This window comes from Lithobates pipiens, unplaced genomic scaffold (assembly GCF_037356315.1).
Source record: "Lithobates pipiens isolate NorthernLeopardFrog02 unplaced genomic scaffold, aLitPip1_a1.2 Scaffold_30, whole genome shotgun sequence".
In the NCBI taxonomy this organism is placed as follows: domain Eukaryota; kingdom Metazoa; phylum Chordata; class Amphibia; order Anura; family Ranidae; genus Lithobates; species Lithobates pipiens.
In genome coordinates, this window is record NW_027507791.1 from 24,817,151 (window position 1) to 24,827,272 (window position 10,122).

A 10,122-nucleotide genomic window follows, 5' to 3' on the forward strand; every position below is an offset into this window, starting at 1 on the left:
ACTGGGTCCTGTCATTATTGTGGGGCCCAAAGCAGCTGCCTCATACTTGCCAACTACCCCAGTTTAAATTCCATTGAAGTTTTATGCCTTGTTCACACGGTCGGAAATTCCAACAAAAAGGTCAGATCGGATTATATTGTCGGAAAATATGATCGTGTGTGGGCTCTATTGGACTTTTTCCATTGGAAATTCAGACGGAAAAAATTTGAGAGCAGGGTCTCAAATTTTCCGACAAAAAAAATCCGATCTCTCTTTTTCCGATCGTTTGTAGAGAATTCCAATCGGACAAAGTGCCACGCATGCTCAGATCAAATTAGGAGACCAAAGCTATTGGCTACTAGCCTCACCATAGTCCCGTCGTAATGAACGAACATCATCACGTTCCAAGTGATTAGATTTTCCGACAACTTTGTCCGACTGTGTGTATGCAACACCAGTTTAGGACATAGGTGTCCTTTTATGAAGCAGTGAAATCTATTCACTGCTTCATTCTCCGGCATTCACAGTGGAGATCTTTCTCCTCGGTATGCCAGTTTATAAAGCGGAGTAGATCGCTTCACCCTTGGTGGAGGAGTGAAGCGATCTAAAAATGCTTCTAACACTGGAGAACGGCCCCTAATACTGCAATCTCGTGAGACTTTACGAGATTACAGTACTAGAAATTCACCGATACACAGAGATGTCAATTTATTAAGCAGTGATAAATTATCACAGCTCAATACACTGACACACGGTGTGATTAATGTTAGTAAAATAAAGCGCCCCGCTACATAATATATACATGTATACACACACAGACATTATATATACATGTATATACACACACATTATATATATATACATATACACATTATATATATATATATATATATGTATATATATGTATACACATAAATATGACAGGGGGACATGGTTACAGTGTTGGGGGGTCTGAACGAGGTATAATGAAGTTAATTATCTTCCTCTTTCCTCCTCAGATCCCCCCACATTCTCTCTTCACTCCCCGATTATCTACCTCTGCGCTGGTGAATCGGGGAGTGTGAATTCTGACTCAGATCGCCAGTGAAGCGCTGAGATCCCAGCTTCATAAACTGGCCGTTACTGTGTCATTCTATGAGGATTCTCAGTGTGCGGAGATAATCGGCGGGAGAACAAGTTCAAACACTTCTCCCCCTGATTATCTCTGGTTTATAAACTGTTTATGGGCTGTGATCAGCGGCGATCCTCTGGATCTCCACTGATCACTGCTTCATAAACAGACACCAAAATCTGTCTGAAAAAATCAAACGGATTTTGTGGTCGGAATGTCCAACTGTGTGTACAAGGCATTAGTCCTGTGCTGTGTCCCGATATCTCAGTGTGAAGTGCTGCTACTAATGCTGCCCAGCTCTGCCCTATTGTTGTGGACAGATGACTCCCCTGCAGACCCTGTGTTTACATGTAAATAACTGGCATTCATATGTAAACAGTGGCAGCATTTTTATGTAAATAGTTGTGGCCGGTGGCATGGATATGTAAATAAGGGCGGCATTCATATATATATATATCATGCCCCTCTGCAATGAGGAAATGATGTGCTGTAACCTCTAGCAACCAATCAGTGAGCAGTATTACTGTACAGTAATCTCTAGCAACCAATCAACAAGCAGAAATCATGTGCTGTAACCTCTAGCAACCAGTCAGTAAGTGGTAATGATAGGCTGTAACCTCTAGCAACCCATCACAATCACTGGCTGATCTGATACAGTAAACAGATTTTAAGTCTAACTGATATTTATTGTATGTCTCAATGCAGGTGGAAAGCGAAATTGCATGGGCGGGGGGGCCAAAGAATTTTTTTTGCCCAGGGTCCAATAACAGCAGCAGGAGCCAATGACTTCCGCTGCTTCCTCTCTGTGCTGGGAATGCAGGGAGAGAGGAGCGAGCCACTGCGGACAACACAGTGCTGAATTGAGTGAGGACTCAGGTAAGTATTAGTGAGGGGGGGGAGGGGGGTAATACTGATACTGAGACATTTTTTTACCGGGAATGCATTAAGGCAAATAATGTTTTGACTTTGGAACCACTTTAACTGTTGTCTGCATGCATAGGAGTTACACTACACCGTGCCAAAATGTTTGAAAGTGCCAAACCCAGACGAAGACCAGTTGATAATGTTAGCATGAGCAAGAATGCTTGCAGAACTCACACTACTGGTGCAGAGGTATGTAAAGCAAAGTTTAGTTCTGCTTTGGTCTCCAAAAGACTTCCCCCCCCTCCCCCCTTCATGACCAGGCCATTTTTTGCGATACGCCACTGCTTTACTTTAAGTGACAATTACGCGGTCATGCAATACTGTACATATATGAAGTTTATGTCCTTTTTTTTATAAAATATAAAGCATATCCAATAAAAAAAAATCTAATTTCTTCATGAATTTAGGCCAAAAATTTATTCTGCTTCATGTCTTTGGTAAACCAAACCCCAATAGGTGAATATTATTTGTTTTGCGTGAAAATTATAGCCTCTACAAAGAATGGTATAGATCAGCCTTTTTCACCCTGTGGTGCCTTGAGGTTTCTTCAGGGGCGCCTTGGCAAAATGCCTAGAAATGTAGGCCAATATGTATTATTCTACGCATTTTTGGTTAAAAAAAAAATGCCAAAAAGCTCATAATGATTGGTTTGCGCAGAAGTTATAGCATATCCAGAAATTTGTATTTGTTTATTTATTTTAAACTAGTAATGGAGGTTATGAGCGACTTATAGCAGGACTGTGTTATTGCGTAAAACAATCGGACACTAACACTTTTTGGGAACCAGTGACACTAATACAGTGATCAGTGCTAAAAATATGCACCGCCGCTGTACTAATGACACTGACTGGGAAGGGGGTTAAACAGCTAGGGCGATCAAAGGGTTAAATGTGCGCCTAACTAGTGTTTTGGTGTACTGTGTGTGGTGCTTTTACTAAGGCTCGGTTCACACAGGGGCGAATTGTCCAGGCGACTTAGCCGCCTGACAAGTTGCGCTCCGTTCTGTACTATGGAACCGTTCTAATAGGAGCGACTCAAGTCGCTCCGACTTAGAAAAAAGGTTCCTGTACTACTTTGGGGCGACTTCAGGCGACTTGCATTGACTTCTATACAGAAGTCGTTTTGCAAGTCGCCGCTGAAGTCGTTTGCAGGTCGCGTCTGTGAGACGCGCTGCAAGTCCTGTGTGAACCGAGCCTAAAGGAGGTCTTGGATTTTTTTCCCTGCCTTGCTTTGCCTGTTTACATAGGCAGAGCTCTGTCCTGTGTGTCTTCCCGGCGATCAGGGAGTGGCGACAGCCATCCATTGGCAGACACCCACTGATTGGCATCTGCTGTGTATAATCACAGCACAGCCGGGTTGCTTGGGCGCTCCCTACCGAGAAGTGGCAGATCACGTACCTAGTACAAGATCTGGTGCAGCAGAGCCACATTGCTGCCGTATATCTAAGTGATACATTCGGCAAGTGGTTAAGTTCCCTCATCTGTGCACCTGCCATGCCTGTCACGCGGTGGGTTCACTCTACAGCAGTGATTCTCAACCAGGGTTCCGTGGAATCCCAGGGTTCCTCCAAAGGTTGCTAGGGGTTCCTTCAGCAATGGGCAAGTTCTGCCTCTCAGATAAGTTCCCACTGACACCATTAATATTTTTAGCTATCTGTAAGGAGGTAATTCTTCCCATTGACCACAAGTGTAAGGACCATTCTTCCCACTGACCATCACACTAATCATGAGTTGTAGAGCTCTAATTTTTAGCAGGGGTTCCCCGAGACCGGAGAACTACTTCAAGGGTTCCTCTGTGTTGAAAAGGTTGAGAAAGGCTGCTCTACAGGTTGAATTTTTAGAACATGGAGAAAGAAATTGAACAAGAGGTTCATTATAGCACATGGAACATGGGATCTTGGGAGATTCCCACAGTTTCCATGTTGTCACTGAAAATGACTTAATTTGTTCTATTGGAAATATAATAAAAAGCCGTGTTACTTTTAGAACAAACAATTTAGAGGTTCCTTTAAAAAAGATTTCACAGGTAAAATAATGGTAATACAATATCTCACAAAAGTGAGTACACCCCTCATATTTTTGTAAATATTTTATTCTATCTTTTCATGTGACAACACTGAAGAAATGACACTTTGCTACAATGTAAAGTAGTGAGTGTGCAGCTTGTATAACAGTGTACATTTGATGTCCCCTTAAAATAACTCAACACACAGCCATTAATGTCTAAATCGCTGGCAACAAAAGTGAGTAAGGAGATGGATTACTGGAACCCCATCCTGTGGTCTGATGAGACCAAGATAAACTTTTTTTGGTTTAGATGGTGTCAAGCGTGTGTGGCGGCAACCAGGTGAGGAGCACAAAGACAAGTGTGTCTTGCCAATAGTCAAGCATGGTGGTGGAAGTGTCATGGTCTGGGGCTGCATGAGTGCTGCCGGCACTGGGGAGCCAGGGCTTGAGTCCTGCGGGAATGCATGGGAACGGCATCCCTGCACTTTTTTCACAACAGGAACGCCGTTCCCTTTGCAGGACTAGAGCCGCCCATTCCGATCCTTCACTAAGCGGCGATGCCTAGCATCACCGCATAGTGAAGAACGGCGTCCTCCCCTCCCTCAGTCCTCCTCCTCCAGCAGCCGCGGCTATACTATACAGGACCGCACCTGCCAATCTGCAGCACTAGATCCCCGCTGCAATACTGTCATTGGCTGCTAGAACCGCCATTGTCCTAACAACCAGTGACATCACCTGTGCTCCCTGCCCTCATCAGCAAGTTCCTCCGCCCGGCTTTTGCCCCCCTGCAGCATGCTCCTTCGTCAAGGACTTATCCAGGTACATGTTTTTCTTTGTGATGGCTCAGTCACAACTCTGATGGGAATCTCCGGGGACACTCTGATAGGGGGGAGGGTGCTCTCTGATGGGGATACCTGCTCTCTGGTGGAAGGAATAGTCCCCCATCATTGGTGTCAGAGGGAGGAATGGAACGAGGGAAAGATCATCACCCATTGTGGTGATTATTCTGTTAGTTTGATAAGTTAAAGGGATTGTAAAGTGTTTTTTTTTTTTTTTTAAATAACAAACATGTCATACTTACCTCCACTGTGCAGCTCGTTTTGCACAGAGTGGCCCCCGAACCTGCTCTTCTGGGGTCCCTCTGCGGCTGTCTCTGCTTCCTCCTGCAGGTGCTTCTCATGTTCATGCGAACTCCCTCCCATGGTGAGAAGCACCTGCGGGCGTGCTCCCGTGATACAGCAGGCGGCTATAGCCGCTCGCTGTATCACACGGCCCCGGCGCTCCGCGTCAGTGGATGTGATTGACAGCAGCGTGAGCCAATGGCTGCGCTGCTTTCCATCCATCCACTCCAGCCAATCAGCGGCCAGGCTGAATGGTGGAAAGGACCATGGGGGCGAGCATGAGATTTTCGAGGGGTGAGGTAAGTAAAACGGGGGGGCTGGGGGCGCCGGCACTGACAGATGTTTTTTCACCTTAATGCATAGAATGCATTAAGGTGAAAAAACATTTACCTTTACAACCCCTTTAACTTATTTTGTTTTTGTAAACTGTCACTTTACAATAAATGTTGCACTGTATTTTCTGTGAAATATATATGCATATGAGCGTATTATTATTATTTATTTTTTGGTGGGGGAGTGGATCTTGGGTGGGAGTTCCCACACTTTTTTCCCCAGGACTTGATCCCTGTGGGGGGCTACAGTTCATTGAAGGAACCTTGAATGCCAACATGTACTGTGACATACTGAAGCAGAGCATGATCCCCTCCCTTCGGAGACTGGGCTGCAGGGCAGTATTCCAAAATGATAACGACCCCAAACACACCTCCAAGACGACCACTGTCTTGCGAAATAACCTGAGGGTAAAGGTGATGGACTGGCCAAGCATGTCTCCAGACCTAAACCCTATTGACCATCTGTGGGGCATCCTCAAACATAAGGTGGAAGAGCGCAAGGTCTCCAACATCCACCAGCTCTGTGATGTCATCATGGAGGAGGGGAAGAGGACTCCAGTGGCAACCTGTGAAGCTCTGGTGAACTCCATACTCAAGAGGGTTAAGGCAATGCTGGAAAATAATGGTGGCCACACAAAATATTGACACTTTGGGCCCAATTTGGACATTTTCACTTAATGGACATTAATGGCTGTGTGCAGGGCTGGACTGGGACAAAAATGTTGCCCTGGACTTCATCCAGACCATTTTAATTTTGCAAACAAGCACAAAAACAGTATATAAAACTATACGCAATTGTGCAAAAAAAAAACATAAGTAGCATAACAGAAGGAGTCCTCACTAACCTCTTTTATTATTTCACTTATTCTCCTCTGTATTTTTCTCATCTTTCTCACATCACTGCGTGAAGTTGAAGGCGAGCCGTGCAGCCATTACTTTGTCACTGAAACCGGCCCACTGAGCCATCGGCCCACCGGGAAACTCCTTGTAGTCCCAATGGCCAGTACATGCCTGGCTGTGTGTTGAGTTATTTTGAGGGGACAGCAAATTTACACTGTTATACAAGCTGTACACTCACTACTTTACATTGTAGCCAAGTGTCATTTCTTCTGTGTTGTCACATGAAAAGATATAATAAAATATTTACAAAAAATGTGAGGGGTGTACTCACTTTTGTGAGATCTGCACCCAGTTTGGGGTTTTCCTCTATCTCACGAAATAACTTGCGAGACACAAGGCCTATAAACGAAGCTGTACTACTGTATATTGGCAGTCACTCTCCTCAACAAGAATCATTGATTATTTCTCAGTTAACCTTTAAGCCGTGTAAAAAAAAAAAAAAAAGAGAGCTCTTCAGTCATTGCAGCCAGCCTAACCCGCGCCGTCGGTCACCTCAGTGAAAGGACAACACATTAATCTTTGTCCTCTGGCTTCAGCTCTTCTCCGATACTCTACTGGGAGCCCCCGGCTGACACACAACACCAGACGACATCCATCTGATTCCCAATTAAAATATTATCTTTTTCAGCTGTCAATAAGTGCTGACCAGGATCAATAAAAGGTGGAAATTTGAAATGACACTTCCTGGCCGTCCTCTACGGTGAGGGAAATATACTCCTCGTGTACACTCAGCTTTAAAGTGGAAGGCCGGACCCCCATCTGTAACCACATGACAGGCAAGCAGAATTTGAGATGGACTCAAGAGCATCTCGGGCTAATAAGTCACAGAGGGCTCAGGAGTTAATTGTTTGGAGAATGCTGATGTTATTGCACAGCGTTCTATTCATGGAATTCAGCATTATTTAATTCCTGGGAAATGTTTAAAGGACCAGTGTGTTGAAATTAGGACATTTTAGGATTATATCATGCATATTAAAGCCCGCATAAAGTCTCACACTTTATTTTATCTGTTTAAACTCCTATATAATGTACCTGTATTTTATGACTTGTGATTGTTTTTTTTTGCTAGGGTGCCCCTTAAAATTTCTGCTTCCTGCCATCCCTCTGCAGTGCTCTGTATTGGCAGAGCTGATTAACAGCCACACCCCTTACCAAAAGTGTCCTTACACAGACATGTAACAGAGAAAAGGGGATCGGCTGTAACGTATTAGGTCTGTTACATTACTGTTTGCAGTGGCTTTAACCACTTAAGCCCCGGACCAATTTGCAGCCAAAGGACCAGGCCCCCTTTTTGCGATTCGGCACTGCGTCGCTTTAACTGACAATTGCGCGGTCGTGCGACGTGGCTCCCAAACAAAATTGCCGTCCTTTTTTTCCGACAAATAGAGCTTTCTTTTGGTGGTATTTGATCACCTCTGCGGTTTTTATTTTTTGGGCTATAAACAAAAATAAAGCGACAATTTAGAAAAAAATTCAATATTTTTTTACTTTTTGTTATAATAAATATCCTACAAAAATATATAAAAAAAATGTTTTTTTCCTCAGTTTAGGCCGATACGTATTCTTCTACATATTTTTGGTAAAAAAAAATCGCAATTAGCGATTAGTGATTGGTTTGCGCAAAAGTTATAGCGTTTACAAAATAGGGGATAGTTTTATAGCATTTTTATTAGTATTTTTTTTTTTTACTAGTAATGGCGGTGATCAGCAATTTTTATTGTGACTGCGACATTATGGCGTACACATCGGACATTTTTGAAACATTTTTTGCGCTATAAACAAAAATAGAACAACAATTTTGAAAAAAATAAAAAAATCGCAATTAGCGATTATTGATTGGTTTGCGCAAAAGTTATAGCGTTTACAAAATAGGGGATAGTTTTATAGCATTTTTATTAATATTTTTTTTTTTTTTACTAGTAATGGCAGTGATCAACGATTTTTATTGTGACTGTGACATTATGGCGCACACATTGAACATTTTTGACACATTTTTTGCGCTATAAACAAAAATAGAGTGACAATTTTGAAAAAAATTCAATATTTTTTACTTTTTGCTATAATAAATACCCCCCAAAAATATATATAAAAAAAAAATTTTCCCTCAGTTTAGGCCGATACGTATTCTTCTACATATTTTTGGTAAAAAAAAACTAAATTAGTGACTATTAATTGGTTTGCGCAAAAGTTATAGCGTTTACAAAATAGGGGATAGTTTTATACCATTTTTATTAATATTTTTTTTTTACTAGTAATGGCGGCGATCAGTGATTTCTATTGTGACTGTGACATTATGGCGGACTCATCAGACATTTTTGACACATTTTTGGGGCCATTGTCATTTATACAGCAATCAGTGCTATTTAAATTCACTGATTCCTGTGTAAATGACAATAGCAGTGAAGGAGTTAACCACTAGGGGGCAGTGTAGGTGTTATGTATGACGTTATGTTTTTTTTTTATTGTAGGGGGATGTGACATCACTGATCGTCTTTCCCTATATCAGGGAACAGACGATCGGTGACAGCCACAGTAGGAAGCACGGCGAGAGGTTTTTTAACACAGACCTCTCCTCGTTCTTCAGCTCTGTGACCCGATCGCGGGACACCAGCGGCGAGCAGGTCTGCTGGTCCCGCAGCCACAGTCATGGAGCTCAGGACCGGGTTGGGAGCGCCGTGCCGGCGGCGCGCTCCCGACCCATGGCTGGGCACTTAAAGGGCAACGTACAGGTACGTGCTTGTGCCCAGCCATGCCATTCTGCCGAAGTACATCGGCGCAAAGCAGTCCTTAAGTGTTTAAAGCGGACCTCCACCCTGAAGTGGAAGGTCCGCTCATCGGAACCCTCCCCCCCTCCGGTGCCACAATCGGCACCTTTCAGGGGGGGAGGGGGTGCAGATACCTGTATAATCCAGGTATCTGCACCCACTTCCAGGACAAGCTAGCCGCAGATTCCCCGCCTCCTCCTCGTTGTGTTCTGGGAAACATACAGTTCCCAGGACACAGCGGGGACCAGTGGAGATGCATGTGCAGTAGGGAACCGGGCAGTGAAGCCGCAACGCTTCACTGCCCGATTCCCGGACAGAGGATGGCGGCAGGGGCAGCTGAGAGACGAGCGGTTGCTCGTCATCTGCCGCCGACATCGCTGGACCCTGGGACAGGTAAGTGTCCATTTGTTAAAAGTCAGCAGCTGCAGTATTTGTAGTTGCTGACTTTTAATAAAGGTGCAGCTCCTCTTTAAGGACCATGCTGCTTTCTGAAATTTGTTGTTTGCAATTTAAAAACATTTTTATTTTGCTAGAAAATTACTTAGACAAGCATTATATTTTTTTCCAACACCCATGAGAATAAAATGGCGGTTGTTGCAATACTTTCTGTCACACCGTATTTGCGCAGTGGTCTTACAGTAAAAATGACAATAAAAATGACAAAGTAAAAATTAGCCCAATTTTTTTTTTTATATTGTGAAAGATAATGTGACGCCAAGTAAATTGATACCCAACATGTATCAAAAGTTTGCCCGCTCGTGGAATGGCAACGAACTTTTACCCTTAAAAATCTCCATAGGCGACGTTTAAAAAATTCTACAGGGTGCATGTTTTAAGTGACAGAGGAGGTCTAGAACTAGAATTATTGCTCTCGCTCTACCAATCGCAACGATACCTCACATGTGTGGTTTGAACGCCGTTTTCATATGAGAGCGCTACTCACGTATGCGTTCGCTTCTGTACGTGAGCTCGGTGGGACAGGGC